Source organism: Muscardinus avellanarius (genome assembly GCF_963383645.1).
Source record: "Muscardinus avellanarius genome assembly, chromosome: 13".
NCBI classification, from domain to species: domain Eukaryota; kingdom Metazoa; phylum Chordata; class Mammalia; order Rodentia; family Gliridae; genus Muscardinus; species Muscardinus avellanarius.
In genome coordinates this window covers 41,976,453-41,992,950 of record NC_137799.1, presented here as the reverse complement: position 1 = coordinate 41,992,950, position 16,498 = coordinate 41,976,453, and the positions used below count along the sequence as shown (strand labels likewise).

General features: G+C 45.6%; 1 protein-coding gene across 2 annotated transcripts in view; it reads right to left on the bottom strand.

The window, feature by feature from the left end:
• B4GALT1 (beta-1,4-galactosyltransferase 1) overlaps positions 1-16,498 on the bottom strand; it is a gene marked incomplete at both ends in the record, with an annotated part of 67,848 nt that overhangs the window by 30,101 nt on the left and 21,249 nt on the right. The window lies entirely within an intron of this gene.

Genomic DNA, 16,498 nt, shown 5'->3' with positions numbered 1-16,498 from the left:
CTGGAAGCCCTTCTACCTCCGGGCTATACTCCCAGACCTATTTTATATTTTTTTATTTGGAAACAGGGTCTCCTAAGCCAGCACGCATGGCTGGCTTCGAACCTGTGCGATCATCCTCCTGTCTCTGCCTCCCAAGCGCAGGGATTACAAGCGTGCGCCACCATGCCCGGCTTAAATAAAGATTTTTTTAAAAAATAGGGCAGGGAGTGTAGCTTGAAAGTCGAATGCCCCTGGGTTCCATCCCCAGATCCACCCCCCCCAAAAAAAAAAAAGTTAAGTAGGCCAAAGCTCAGAGGTAGAATGCCCCTGGGTTCAAAAGATAATCCCCAGTACCAATGTGTGTGTGTGTGTGTGTGTGTGTGTGTGTGTGTGTGTATAAAATAAAAACAGAATATAAAAATATATTAAAAAATATATATATAAAGTAAAAAGAATGTGGTAGATCACCTCTAATCCCAGTACTTGGGAGGCTGAGACAGGAGGATCACAGGTTCACGGTCAGCTTTAGCAACTTAGCAAGGCCCTCCTTAACTTACTGAAATCCTATTTCAAAATAAAGTAGGGCTGTATTTATGTATGGGGTGCAACTCAGAGGTAGAACAACCCTGGGTACAATCTCTAGTACCACAAACACCAAATATGTGTGTGTGCATGCGTGCATGCGTGTGTGTATGTATGCACATATATAAAAATAAAATAAATAAACAGGGCTGGTGATGGAGCTCAGTGGCAGTGTCCCTGTGTTCAACAAATGGTGCAAAAAGGAAAGTACTTTCTTGGAAATCCTAAGGTTGAAGCTGGGCGTGGCGGCACATGGCTATAATCCCAGCACTGGGAGGCTGAGACAGGAGGACTGCAGGTTTGCCATTAGCCTTAGCAACTTAGCAAGACCCTGTTTCAAAATAAAAAATAAAATAGGGCTGGGAGTATTGCTGAGAGGTAGAACACCTCTGGGTTCAATCTCCAATATCACATACACACACAAAAAGAAGAAATCCTGAGGTTGAGCCCTGTCTCAGTCACCTGCCAGATACGAGATATATGGTCTTGTACAAAAGACTGATATGGCTCTCTGAACATATCCTAATTAGGAAAGGTGTGTGTGTGTGTGTGTGTGTGTGTGTGTGTGTGTGAGTGAAGTCAGCTTCAAATCAGAAGGTAGTTAGGAGTGACAGGGACAGGATGTAGAGGTGAACCAAACCAACAGTAAGGAACAGAGGCAGTGAGACCCCAGAAAAGACTGGGGGGTAAGAAAAGAAATAGCTGGAAAGAACACCCAAGAATGCTGAGTAACAGTACAGAGCAGAAAAACCGGAGACAGCAGATGAGTCAGACGTTATAATCCCAGTACTTGGGAGGCTGATGCAGGAGGATTGTGGGTTCATGACCATCCTCAGCTACTTAGTGAGGGCCTTTGCAACTCAGTGAGACCCTGTTTCAAAATAAAGAATAAAAAATAGGGCTGGGGATGTAGCTTGGAGGTAGAATGCCCCTGGATTCCATCCTCAGTAACGCAAAAAAAAAAAAAAAAAAAAGTAGCTGGGTGTGGTGAGATACACTTGTAATTCCAGTACTTGAGAAGCTGAGACAGGAGTATCTGGGTTCAGGGCCAGCCTCAGCTACTTTGTGAGGCCCTCTGCAACTCAATGAGACCCTGTTTCAAAATAAAGAATAAAAAAAGGGCTGGGGGTATAGCTTGAAGGTAGAATGCCCCTGGGTTCTGTCTCCAGTACTGCAAAATAAAGAATAAAAAATAGGGGCTAGGGGTGTAGCTCAAAGATAGAATGCGGGAAGAGAAAGGGATGGCTCCAATGTTTCTGGCCTGAACATGGATCCAGATCAGAGAAATAAGTCCATAAGGGAGCTGTTGGTCCAGAAGAAAAATGCTGAGATGCTGAGACGTGGATGGTAAAATTTGAAGCGCAGGTTAGGAAGAAAGGGGAAAGGTCAAGGTCCAGACACAGGGCATGTGGCACACATGGGTGGTCTAAGCACACAAGGGGGTCAGGGCAAAGGGCTCACAGCACCCCTGGAACTTCACAATTCCTCAAAATAGGTTCCAGAGCTGGGTGTGGTGGTGCACACCTGTAATCCCAATACTTGGGAGAGGCTGCAACAGGAATATCACAGGTTCGAGGACAGCCTCATCAAGTAGTGAAACTCATCAACCTAATGAAACCCTGCTTCAAAGTAAAGATTAAAAAATGTGGCTGGGGATATAGCTCAGAGGTAGAAAGACCTTGGGTTCAATCCCCAGTACCATACATACATATATACATACATACATACATACATACATACATACATACATAAATAGAGCTAGGGGTGTAGCTCAGAAGTAGAATGCCCCTGCATTCAATCCCCAGTACACAAAATAATAATTAAAAAAAAAAAAAGGTGAGAGGGGAGGGTGTTCAGGAACCATTAGAACCAGTAAGATGCTCAGTGGAAGATCACAGCCCCTGGTCAAATTGAAATGGGAACCCTGCATGCTAACTCGTGCTTCCAGAAAAGTGTGATACACACCAAAGGTGCTGAGAACTGTGTAATCAAGAAGCTCCGTTCAAGCCAGACATAGTAGTGCGTACTTGTAATCCCAGTATTTGGGAGACTGAGACTGCAGCTTCGAAGACAGCCTCGACAAGTAATGAGACTCTAATCAACCTAGTGAGAGAGACCCTGTTCCAAAATAAAAATAATAAAAAAGGCTTGGGGTGTATTTTGTATGTAGAATGCCCCTGTGTTCAACCCCCAGTACCAAGAAAAAAGAAGTAACACCTTTCACAGTATTGTTTTTTACTTTTGTTTCTGTTTGTTTTGCTTTGGTTTTGTTTGTTTGTTTGTTTTTGGCATACTGGGGATTGAACCCAAGGGCATTATAAGCTATCCCCTCAGTCTTATTTTCTTTTTTATTTTGAAACAGGATCTCACTAAATTACTGAGGGCCTTGCTAAATTGCCGAGGCTGGTCTTGAACCTGTGATTCTCCTGTCTCAGCCTCCCATGTACTGGGATTACAAGCATGGGCCACCACGCCTGGCTTCTTTTCACTTTATTAACCCAGCATTTCCCCAAATTTACTTGGTCACTGTCCCATTTTGCCAGGGAACACACTTTAGAAAGTTTACTGTGGTATAACCAGCTTCACCTCTGAAGCCAACTAGACATTAGAACAAAGTGAGGAACCTACAGGAGGCAGCAGGAACGCTAACCACAAGCTCAGATCAAAGTTCACTGGAGACAGACAGCCACCCGCCCTGTCGCGGCCCAGCGCACAGCAACACGCAGCTCCCCACGTGCCCAGGGACCACTCATCTTTCTGGTACAAAACAGCCCGGGAAAAGGAACTGTGAGCCTGGCCCCAGCCTAGCAGCAGGCACAGTCCCTCTCCTGGGACATTCTGCACACCTCCTGCCTCTCCACTGGCCCAGCTGAATCATCGTGAGACCTGTTCCCCTTTGCTCATTTTCTTTTGACACACAGCTCTGATCAGCTCACTGTCGCACTAAAAGCCTCCAAACTCTGGGGCTGTGTGACCCCGTGCAAGATAAGGCCAAACCCCTGGTAGGTAACAAGGCTTTCCAGTTTTGTATGTCTCCTAAACCATGCCTAAATCTCCACCTTTCCCTTTGCCAGAAATCCCCTCCCCTCTCTCCTAGAACTGGCAGTCCTAAAAGGAGCTTCAGCTTTCAACTCTTCATAACCATACGGCTCAGGCAGCAGACTCCCCTGCTGCAGGGAAGGAGATCCTTAAAACTCTTTCTTTGTCCCTGGCAAAGGACCTCCCTCCTGGATGCCAAAGGGCTCACAAGGCTGCCGCTCCAACCTCCAGGATGCCCTGAATAGTGATCAGGCGCTATCCTCTGGGACTAAGTCAGTGGTCACCCTGGACCAGTCTTTACCAAACCTATCGTCAGAATCTTCTGAGGTAACCAGTACATAGTCTTATGCCACTCCCTGGAATCCAACTCGGCAGATGGTGGGAAGAGCCTATGTAGATGATTAACAAAGAGCCCAAGTGAGGATGAGGATGATTTGGTACTGGGGATGGAATCTAGGAGCATTCTACCTCCAAGCTATACCCCCAGACCAATTTTATTTTTTGCTTTATTTTTGGGGAGCTTTTTGTGGTACCGGGGATTGAACCCAGGGGCATTCTACCTCTGAGCTATGCCCCAAGCCTTATATTTTATTCCTTATTTTGAAACATGGTCTCACTAAATTGCAGAAGGCCACACTAAATAGCTGAGGCTGGCCGTGAACCTGCAATCTTCCTGTCTCAGCCTCCCAAGTGCTGGGATTACAAATAATGCGCCACCACACCTGGCTTTTTGATTTTTGTTTTTTGGTACTGGGTCTTTGAGCAAAGACCTCTGGGAGGCCCACAGCACAGTGAACTCATGAAAAGACCCATCATGGGTTCATCCCACTTCAGAGGGCACCAAAACATCTGCTACCTTTGGTTCTGAAGATACTGCTCAACTTAACAAACATCTGGGCTACCACCCTACCAATGTGTTCCTATCTTCTGAAACCAGCCCAGAAGACAAGAATTCACATATGGCCTGCCCAGCCTCCCCAGAGCAGACACCTGCCCCAGACATGAGAAGGGAAGCCTGGGTCCTGGTGACTGGATCATCCTCAGGCAAATACCAACCACTCGCAGGATACTGGTTTCCCCACTTATAAAGTACAGGGATTGGACTGGACGAACTCTAAGGTCTCACAAAGCCCTGGGATCCCAGAGATGCTGGGTTAACCAAAAAGAGAAGAGGGACCGAAACCAAGATCTTCTGAAAATCCTTGATCTCACCTTCCCTTGGCCCCCCAGAGAGCATGAATGATAGGAGAAATGAGTGCCCTGGATGACAGAGGTAGAAAGAAGCTTTGCTCACTTAGCAACACCACCCCGCTCCCCTCCGACCTCACACCTATGTTTCCCAGCCTCGTTCCTTCACCTCCACTTTCTCTTTTCACTTTCCTTAAACATCTCCCTTCTCACTCTCACCCTTAAGGACATGACAGTTTCCAAACCTCTGTCTCCATCCCACAGCTTTCTCCCACTGCACAGGACATGGTCGGCTCTGTGCCATGTGCACCCTAAATTCAACCGACCCCAATGAACTTAGTCAAGCCCTCCCATCGGCACCTGCAGCCTGCCCGGCTTCTCCTCCAGGGTTCCCTCAGCACCTGAGGCCACTGTCTACCCAGTATGGGAGTGATGTCTGGCTGGTCCCTCTTCCGTCCTCCCTCCCCTCTCCCCGAGCCCAGTGTGTGTGTGTTCTCTCTCACACACACATACACACACACTTATACACACGCATGCTCACTCACAAACACACACACCGGAGGTGTCGACAACATGCTGACAACCCATGGGAGTTGACCAAGTACGAAACCAGTCTTTATCTTGAAATGTTGTTTAATGCAAACTTTTTTTTTTGGTGGTACTGGGGTTCCTGGAAGCCCTTCTACCTCTGGGCTACACTCCCAGACCTATTTTTACATTTTCATTTTGGAAACAGGGTCTCCTAAGCCAGCGCGCGCGGCAGGCTTCGAACCTGCGCGATCCTCCTGTCTCTGCCTCCCAAGCGCGGGGATTACAAGCGTGCGCCACCACGCCCGGCTAACGCAAACTTTTCCTGTGGCATGTCAAGACCACTTTTGTTTCAATCAATACTTTTTGGGTACTGAGTGCCAAGTGGTGTGCCAGTCCAAGAGGGTTGGAGGGAGGATGGTGGAGGGAGGAGAGGACAGCTGAGCTCAGAGCAGAACGAGCTGAGCAGGTAGCAGAACCTCAGTGGATGTCGCCCTGGTTCACTGTCGGCAGAGGACCCTGCTCCTCCAATGGCTCTGTGCAGAGCTTCATCACTAAACACTCCTCACTCTCCTGCTTCCTCAGCACCCTCTCACAACCCCATCATGTCTCCCACGCACGGAGCCCACCTGACCCCCAATCCTGCCCTCCTTGCCCAACTTGGTAACTCTTTCCCACCTTCTGTCTCCAAAGCCTCCACTCTGGGAATCTGGTGGCCCATGCTCAGACACTGAAGAACAGAGGGGCAACATACTGAAGAACTGGAGCTTATGCCTTCCCGGGTCCAGGCAGTCAGGAGGCCGCCCTCCTGAGCGCCCTGCACACCTCCTGCCATGCTGCAGGGGCTGACCTCTACTGCTCGCCTGGCTCAGTCCCAGTGAGGAGGTTCAGAGAGTCCGGACTGCAGCAACATAACCATCAACACTATTCAGAACAAGCAGACCTGCCACCGGGTCTCAGAGCCACTGCCTGGGGCTGCAGGGAGAGGCTGCAGGAGGCAGAATGCTGAGGGCTTCATGACAGCCCTCAGGCCCAGCCAAGGCACCCTTGCTGTGCGGCACATGCCGTGTGCTACCACAGGCCCTGAGCCCCGCTGGGCTGGCTTGTGTGTTTTCCTGGCTCTGGGAGCTGGGAGGCAGGGTTACGTAAGCAGATGAGCAGATGTGAGCTGTCCTCCGCTCCCCCAGCTCAAGCCCCGCCATGTGGGCCTCTCGGCTGGGAGTCCAGGTCATGGCCTTGCATGTAAGTCGCTCAATAACTTCAATGTGTGAGCTCAACTCAGATAAATTCCTCTACTCTCATGTCCAGCACGGCACAACCAAACACAGACATGCCCCTCCGTCAAAAGCCTGGCTGAGCCAAGCCAACCCCAGCACACAGTCCCGCCTTGCATTCATGCTGGCTAAGCCCCAGTTCAATCCTCTAGCCTCAGCGAAACAGGCTGGAACCTCTAGTTCACTGCTTTCCAGCTTACTAGGCTGTGAGTGGTTCAGGACACAATCACAGGATTGTTGGCCTGTGTCTGGATTGTGACAATGTTTCACCAACTTGAAATGATAAAAGTAAAGGTCACAAAGATAGTTTTCATCAAGCCCTTTCCTCCAAGATGAAGTGCCTCTTACTTTTTAAATATTAAAGTGTTCTTTTTTGGTACTGAGGATGGAACCTAGGGGCATTCTACCTCTGAGCTACACCCCCAGCCCTATATTTTATTCCCTATTTTGAAACAGGGTCTCACTGAGTTGCAGAGTGCCTCACTAAGTAGCTAAGGCTGTCCATGAACCAGGATCCTCCTGTCTCAGCCTCCCGAATGCTAGAATTACAAGTGTGTACCACCACACCTGGCCTTAAAGTGTTTTTTTTTTTCTTATGAAATGATTGTGTCATAGTCTGAGTTTTGATTGATTGGTTGACTGTGGTAATGGGGATTGAATTCAGGGCCTCATGTATAGACAAGTACTCTACCACTAAGGTAGGCCTCAACCAACCTTGTCTGTCTGTCTGCCTGCCTGCCTATCTATCTATCTATCTATCTATCTATCTATCTATCTATCTATCTATCTGCAGTACTAGGGATTGAACCCAGGGGCATTCTACCTCTGAGTTACACCCCCAGCCCTATTTTTTATTCTTTATTTTGAAACAGGGTTTAAGTTGCTGAAGGTCTCACTAAGTAGCTGAAGCTGGCACTGAACCTGCAATTCTCCTGTCTCACCCCACAAGTACTGGGATTAAAAGCATGTACTACCATCCCCAACTCTCCCTTTTATTTTTATTTTGAAAAAAAAGTCTCACTTAAGTTGCCCAGATTGGCCTTAAATTTTGATCCTTTATATCAGCATCAAGAATAGCTGGAATTAGAGGCATGTACCACCATACCCAGTTGGATTGATTTTTTTTCTTAATTAAAAAAAAATCTTGCTGGGCGTGGTGGTGCACGCTTGTAATCCCCCCCCCTTGGGAGGCGGAGACAGGAGGATCACGAAGGTTCGAAGCCAGCCGCGCTGGCTTAAGAGACCGTTTCCAAATAAAAAGTATAAAAATAGGTCTAGGAGTGTAGAAGGGTTCCCAGGAACCCGCGTATCACCAGAAAAAAATAAAAATAAAAATATAAAAATCTTGAGCCAGGCATGGTGGCGCATGCTTGTAATCCCAGCATTTGGAAGGCTGAGACTGGAGGATTGCAGTTCCAGGACAGCCTCAGCTACTACTGAGGCCCTTTGCAACCCAGTGAGACCCTGTTTCAAAATAAAGAATTAAAAAATAGAGCTGGGGGTATAGCCTGGAGGTAGAACGCCCCTGGGTTCCAACCCCAGTACCACCAAAAAAAAAAAAAAAAAAAAAAAAAAAAAAATCTTTCTGGGAAGCCATGAATCAGGGCCCTAAATTTCTTCTGAAAATTTCCTGGGCAAGAAATTCAAACATTTGGGAAACATTGAGGAACATGTGGAGCTGTGCGGTACACAGGACGCTCTAGTTGTAAAAGCTGGGATGTCTTCCTGGACCAGGTCTCAGATCTGTCAGTGCACTGGATAGTCCTCTCCAAGCCACCTCTCCCACTACAATACTATTTCATGGGCTCATGTGGCTGGGCCACTTCTCGGTTCCCTCAGGGAACCAAGATCTTAGCAAAGCAGACAACGGTGGTGGTGTGACAGGAGTGAGAAGTGAACTGGCACTAAAGCAGGAAAAGCAACTCCCGGGGCAGGAAAGAGAGTCGAGAAAGGCTCCAGCGGGAAGCAGCTGCCTCAAGTGGACGCCTGAACTCCTCTGGGGAAGACCCGTCACACAGACCCGTGCCCACTTGTCGGTGAGCTCCCTTGGTGGCCATGGGCCTGCAGGGCGTGCACCAGTGAGTTTTAGTTGAGTGCGCATGCACACCAATCCTCTTGCTTCTTTCTCTGTCACTAACATGAGCCGCAAACAGTCACAGGAAACTTGATAAAAGAACATGGGATAGCAAGCTGCCAGAAGGGATTCCCAAATCTCATGCTAACCATTTCTTTTTTTTTTTTTTTTTGGTGGTGGTACTGGGGTTCCTGGAAGCCCTTCTACCTCCGGGCTACACTCCCAGACCTATTTTTACATTTTTTTTATTTGGAAACAGGGTCTCCTAAGCCAGCGCGCGGGGCTGGCTGCTTCGAACCTGCGCGATCCTCCTGTCTCTGCCTCCCAAGTGCAGGGATTACAAGCGTGCACCACCACGCCCGACCCTAACCATTTCTTAATTTTTTTTTTCTTTTGTACTGGGGATGGAACCCAGGAGCATTTTACCTCTGAGCCACACACCCCCAACCCTATTTTTTATTTAATTTGAAACAGGGTCTAAGTTGCAGAGGCCTCACGAAGTAGCTTGAGGCTGGTGGCAAACCTGCGATCTTCCTGTCTCAGCCTCCCAAGTACAAGCATGTGTCACCACCCCCAGGGCTCATTGAGTTTTAAACTAATTCACAAAGACTTCAAAGGCTGTGGAAATGATTTGCTTCTTTTTCTTTTTCTCTTTTTTTGTGGTACTGGGGGAAGCCAGGGGCTTTCTACCTCCGGGCTGTACTCCCAGACCAATTTTCTATTTTATTTTGAAACAGGGTCTCACTAAGTTGCTGAGAGCCTCACGCAGTAGCTGAGGCTGGCTTCGAACCCGTGTGATCCTCCTGTCTCAGCCTCCCAAGCGCAGGGATTACAAGCGGGCGCCACCACGCCCAGCATGATTTGCTTCTTAAATCAGATGTTCATGGTATTTTCTTTATGTTTTTGTATATTTTTATTGTTGTTATTATTATTGTTTGTGGTTCTGAGGATTGGACCCAGGGATACTCTACCTCTGGGGTATATCCCCAGCCCTTTTTACTTTTCTTCTTCTTCTTCTTCTTTTTTTTTTTTTTTTTTTTTTGTTGGGTCTAGGGATGGAATCCCAGGGCATTCAACCTCTGAGCTACACCCCCTGTCCTATTTTGTATTCTTACTTTGAAACAGGACCTCACTAAGTTGCAGAGAGTCTCACTAAGTAGCTGAGGCTGTTTGCGAACCATGATCCTCTGGTCTCAGCCTCCCGAATGCTGGGATTACAAGCGTGCGCCATCACGCCTGGCTTTACTTTTCTTATTTTGAAACAGGGTCTTGCTAAGTTGCTGAGGCTGGCCTCAAACCTGCGATCCTCCTGTCTCAGTCTCTCAAATACTGAGGTTATAGGCATGTGCCACCACACCCAGCTTATAACTTTGTATATCTTTAAAATAGTTTATACTACAACACAAGGATAGGAAAGGTAACCCCCTCTGTAGTCCCATTCCCAATAATAAACATTATTATGGGAATAATAAACATTTCAAAATAAACATTCCAAAATAAACATTTCAAGACAGAGAACTTGGTTCCCTGAAAGCAGGAATTATCTATTCCTACAGCTGACATGATATGTCTTGGGCACACACACAGAACACAAGTTCAACACCCACTCTCCTTTCTGCCAACTCACCACCAAAGCCACTGTTAGACCTCAGGGAAAGAAACACTTCTTCAACAGGAAACAGAACACATCTGTGGTCTGAGAACCCTACGTTTGGAGACACAGAGAAAAAGTGTTGCTCAAAAATAAAGGAGTCTTCAGAGGCTACAGATCAGGAGCAGGTGGCGGGTGGGAAGCTGTACCACACTGGGGCCAGCTGCTCCTCCGTCCACCTCTGTGCGCGCTCGGGAGTGTGCTGGCCTGTGCCTGTACTGTTCCACTTCATATCCTTCCCAAAGGGGACCCAACTGCCTCCCAAGCCAAGACCACCAGGCTCGGTGGAACTGTCATTTCTCACGCCTTGCTGTCTCCCCCATTAAAGTCCTAAGCAACCTCCATAGCCAAGCACTCAGACCTGCTTTTAAAGCCTTGGCAGGGTTTCCATCTGTCACAGTGGCCCTCAAACTGTGTGGTTCGAGAAGAAACATCTGAGGAAGTGTGTGACACTAAGGTTCTGATTAGCCTGGGACTGGGACCCAGGAAGCCATATTTTAACAAGCATTCTAGGGCATTTTACTTCTTCTTTTTATTTTTTTGGTGCTAGGGATTGAAGAGCCTTGTGCATGTTAAGCACATACACTACCACGAAGCTATATACCGCCCTGGGCCCAGCTCTCTAGGTATTTTAATGAAAGCCTCTGGACTCAATTTTCAGACATGTTGGTTTACAGGTTTACTCATTAACCACCACCTCCCTTCTACCCCAGTGAGGCTCTTCAAATCAGTATGAAATCCAAGAAAAACAACTTGGGGTTTGTGTAGCTCAATGGTACAGTATGTGCTTAGCATGTACGAGGCTCTGGGTTCAAGCCCAGCACCCAAAAGAATGAGTAAGTGTACATGAAAAGGTAGAGAGAAAGGAATTTTACACCCTGGAACTACTGTGTATTTCTTTTCTCTGCTGATGTATATTATGTAATAGAAAATATTTCACTTTGGGCTTTTATAAAGGGTCAGATATAATAACCATTTTGGAATTAATGATCTGAATATCTACATTTTAATTCTTCCTCAATTTTATCTAAGTTCTATTTCCTCTTTTTCTGATTTTTAAATTTATATCAATCCTTTCTGAGGTATTTGTTTTTATAAGTCATCACAAAACTTTGGTAAAAGAGGTATGGTTGCAGTCTTTCAAAGTTCAAAGCAAAAGTCATCTCTTCTACAGAACTTTCCCAGCCAGGTAATGTAGCACATGCCTGTAATTCCAGTACTTGAGAGGCTGAGAAAGGAGGATCACAGGTTCCAGGACAGCCTCAGCAACTTGGCGAGACCCTACTTATTTATTCATTTATTTTTGTGTGATACTGGGGATTAAATCCAAGGCATTCTATCCCGAACTACATCCCAGGCCTACTTTATTTTTACTTTGAAACAGGGTCTCGTTACTTGCTGATGCTGTCCTCAAACCTGTGGTCCTCCTGTCTCAGCCTCCCAAGTAGTGGGATTACAGGTACTCTGTTTCATATTCTTAAAAGGGATGAAGAGGACTGTGCTTGAAGGAAGATGCCCCTTCAAGAACCAAAACAAACAAAAAAATCCAATGTGGGTCTTGAGATCACCAAAGCTACCATGGCCTAAATCTAAGCATGCAAAAACTATGATCAGATTCACCATAAGTGGTCAGGACTCACCTCAAACCAAACCCCAAAGAATTCTGGCAGACCAGACAAAGCCAGAGGACGCCCCAGAATTCCTACCTGTGAAGAAACTGAAGGCCAAAGAGGTTGACAGAATTACTCAAGAGCCCTCAGACTGGCCAAGAAGCTGGCCTCATCATCCCTCTAAGAACCCTTTAGGGTTCTGATGCTCACAGATACATCTGTGGCATAAACAGCAAATCACAGCACTCAGGCCTCTGCTGTTTCCACGCTGTGCTGTGGAGATTCTGTCTCAAGTCCTCCTAGATCTTGGGTTCCAGGAAGCCAACTGGTTGAGGTAGCATAAAAGTGAATCTCATTTGACTCAGTGATTTAACCCTTCTTTAGTTTATTTCTTGATCACAGTGCTGGAATTCAACAGGGCAACAGTAAATAGAGCATGGGTGATCCCAGAGCTAGGAGTTTAACAATTCACTTCTGCTCTGCAGTGACCCAAAAAGGTTCCTACCAGCAGTGAAAGCACAGACAGGCATGCTAGATCCTTGGATTAAGGAAGGTGCCTGGAGGGCCTGAGCTTTTACAACCCAGTAAATAGGAGTATCTTGCCTCTGGGGAGAAAGTTGGAGGAAGAATTTCTGCTTTGTTTGGTCCTGGCCCAAAGGCAGATTCCTCTACATCATTCCCTTAGCTGGAATTTGTGGGAATTGTACCTGGCCACTGCTATCATCCCCAGGAAAAGGCTCCATGTTAGCCCTCACAAAGATTCAGCATCTCTCTCTCCCCCTAGAACTAAAGCAGAAAGGAGAGTCTGAGCTTCTCAGAAGAGATAAGACTCTATAGACTCCTAGGGTTTTATGTTGAGACCTTTACTTCCAGACTGGGGCAGTTTGCTGGCCTCCTTTGGACCTCCTCTAAACTTGGATCTGGTCACCTGCAGGTAACCCAAGGTTTGCCACTTGAGAACTCATGAGTTGCATGTCCCTCAAACCCCACACCTCAAGTGAGGACGCTGGAGAGGATCTCTTGCTCTACATCTCCTAGAGTCATTTGTTAGAAGAAATATAAAATCTGTCACACAGAGCTTGGCGTGGTGGCTCATGCTTATAATCCCTGAGACAAGAGGACTGCATGTCCATGGGCAGCTTCAGCTAACTCAGTGAGGCTCTCAGCAACTCAGTGAGACCCTGTTTTGAAGAAATAAAATAGGGCTGGGGTAGAATGTCCTGAGTTCAATTCCCAGTGCCACAAACAAACAAACAAACAAAAGAAAACAGAAATAAAGAACCTGACACACAGTCTATTGAAACCAAGAGTAATTTCCAAGGGGAACAGAATAGTAGGAAGAAGTCATAGATCAGGTTTTGCCTCTGAAAAACCAGTTTCATAATCTCTCTGACCTTCACCGTGATAGCACAGTGCCCAACACACAGCAAGCCTACAACACAGAAATGCTAAGTAAATATGTGAATAAGATTAGTAGGCAGGCCTCACACTCCAAGAGGCAAACAAATATTTTTTTTTTTATTTTTGTGGTTACTGGGAGCAGAAACCAGGGGCACTCTACCACTGAGTTACAACTCCAGCCTTTTCAACTTTATTTCCATTTGAAACAGGGTCTTGCTAAGTTATCATGCAATGGCCTTGAACTTGCAATCCTCCAGTCTCAGCCTCCCAAGTATTGGGATTACAAGTGTGTGCCACCATGACCTACTGCAAGTCACTTAATAAAATTCAACAGAGGTTAAAGTGTCATAAAGAGAGACTGTTTGGTGAAGAATTAGCCAAGTTTTGCTATACCAATATACCTAAAATATGGAGGAAAGCTGGGTGTGATGGCGCATGCTTGTAATCCCAGTACCTGGGAGGCTGAGACAGGAGGATCGTACAGGTTCAAAGCCAGCCTCAGCTACTTAGTGAGGCTCTCAGCAACTTAGTGAGACCCTGTTTCCAAATAAAATATATGTCTGGGAGTATAGCCCAGAAGTAGAAGGCCCCTGGATTTCATCCCCAGCACCACAAAATAAAATAAATAAAATAAAATATGGAAGAACAAAGGTTGGTCTCTTAGTTACAGAAAAAGAAGAATATAAACAAGAGATCGCACAAAACAAAGGGTTTGGAAAAAAACCTTAAAAACAAAAGTGGATCCCAGTACTTGGGAGGCTGAGATAGGAGAATCAAGGTTTAAGGCCTGCCTCAGCAACTTAATGAGACCCTGTTTCCAATAAAAATGTAAAATAGGTCTGGGAGTATAGCCCGGAGGTAAAAAGCCCCTGGGTTCTACCCCCAGTACCACCAAAAAATAAAATAAGAACCTCAACCAGAGCCAACAGAATAGGAGATTTCTGTCGCCTACTCCTCCAATAGAGGACTAATATCTAGAATATACAGAGAACTCAAGAAACTAAGCATTAAAGAAACAAATAATCCAATAAAAAAATGGGCAAGGGAACTAAATAGACACTTCATGAAAGAAGAATTCAAATGGCCAATAAATGCATGAAAAAATGCCCAACATCATTAGCAATCAGAGAGATGCAAATCAAAACTACCCTGAGATTTCATCTAACTCCAACTAGAATGGCAATCATTCAAAACACAAACAACAACAAATGCTGGCAAGGATGTGAAGAAGTGGGAACTCTAATACATTGTTGGTGTGACTAATTAGTGCAACCACTTTGGAAAACTGTATGGAGGATCCTCAGAAGAATGGGAATGAAATTACCATATGATCCAGCAATACCACTTCTGGGTATCTACTCCAAAGACAGAAAATCAAACCACCAAACTAATACACGCATATCTATGTTCATAGCTGCACAATTCACAGCTGTCAAACTATGGAACCAGACAAGAGCTTTATCAACAGATGAATGGATTACAAAATTACGAGATATGTACACAATAAAATTTTACTCAGCCATAAAGAAAAACGCAATTACATCATTTACAGGGAAATGGATGGAACTGGAGAACATTATGCTAAGTGATATTAGTCACAAAAAATAAAAATATTGTAGGGATGTGTTTGTCATGTTTGTCAGCCGACAACCTGACAAGATTTGACAGAGTAAACAGGCTTCTCTACTCTGGTTTCTAACTCCTCAGCTGCCTGATTACTCTGTGGTCTTGCAGGGCTGCCGGCAGCTAGGGAATTCCAAGCCATTTAACAGATCTTCCAAGTAAAGCAGCAACTTCCCATCCCAGCATGTCAGTCAGTCTCCAGGGGGGCTGCATTACAGAGTCAGCTAGTCCTCTGATCAGTTCTGGAGCCCTGGTGCAATTTCTGGTCCTGCAATGCTAATTACATCCTTCTCTCTCCATCTAGAACCAGATCTTAGAAGGTAGAGAGTCTAATGTCCCTGTGGGCCATCTGGGCAGTCAGCCAGCCATACACTCCAGGCAATACCTCTCTAGTATCAGAACCATTTTAAATGCAGCCAGCTCCAATTTCCTCCTTTAAGGGGTGGGGATAATTATGTCTTCTTTTCAAGTGATGAGATAACACATATACATACTTAACAGTGCTTGGCTCTAATAGATGTTCAATAAATATTACTTTGCTTTCTCCCCTGACTCCCCAGAACTTCAAAACTTACAGATGATTATAGCTCTATCAACACAAGTGGCTAAAATTTCATATTTCAACTCGGATGAAGTAACAGCAGTGATAGACTTGAAAGAAGAGTCTGATACACAAAGGGCCCCAGAAGGCTTTTTGAGGTACAGGAGGAGGACTGAACAGCTATTCTGTTCACCTTTATTGTCAGGAACAAGTGTTCAAATATTAGAACCAACACAGAAGAAAATACTGGAGAAGATAAATTTATAAGCCAGGCATAGTGGCACACAATTGTAACCCCAGTACTTGGGAGGCTGAGACAGGAGGACTGCAGGTTCATGGCCAGTCTCAGCTACTTAGTGAGATCCTGTTTCAAAATAAAGAATAAGCCAGGCGTGGTGGCACACACCTGACCCTGTTTAAAAAAATAAAGAATAAAAAATAGGGCTGGGAGTGTAGTTCGGAGGTAGAATGCCCCTGGGTTCCATCCCCAGTACTGCAAAATTAAATAAAATTAAAATTAAATAAAATAAAGAATAAAAAATAGTCAGGCATGGTGGTGCATGCTTGTAATCCCAGCATTTGGGAGGCTGAGACAGGAGGATAGCAGTTTGCAGACAGCCTTGGCTCTTTACAACCCAGTGAAAACTTGTTTCAAAATAAAGAATAAAAAGTAGGGCTGGGGGTGTGACTCGGAGGTAGAATGCTCCTGGGTTCAATCCTCAGTTCCACACATACACACACAAAAAAAATTATAATGTAGGGATGATAAAGACCTTCCAAAGTGTGAAAACAACCTGAAGTCACTGAGGAAGGAAAAGACACACTTAAATACATAAAAGTAATTCAAAACTTCTGTATAGATGCAGGTACCAGAGTAAAGTTAAAATTTAAGGCAAGTGGCATCTCCCAAGCACACAAAAAGAGGTCAGGCACAGACAGCTTCACTGGCGATTTCTACCACATATTTTGAGAATTAACACAAATCCATCTGAAAGTTTTCAAAAACCA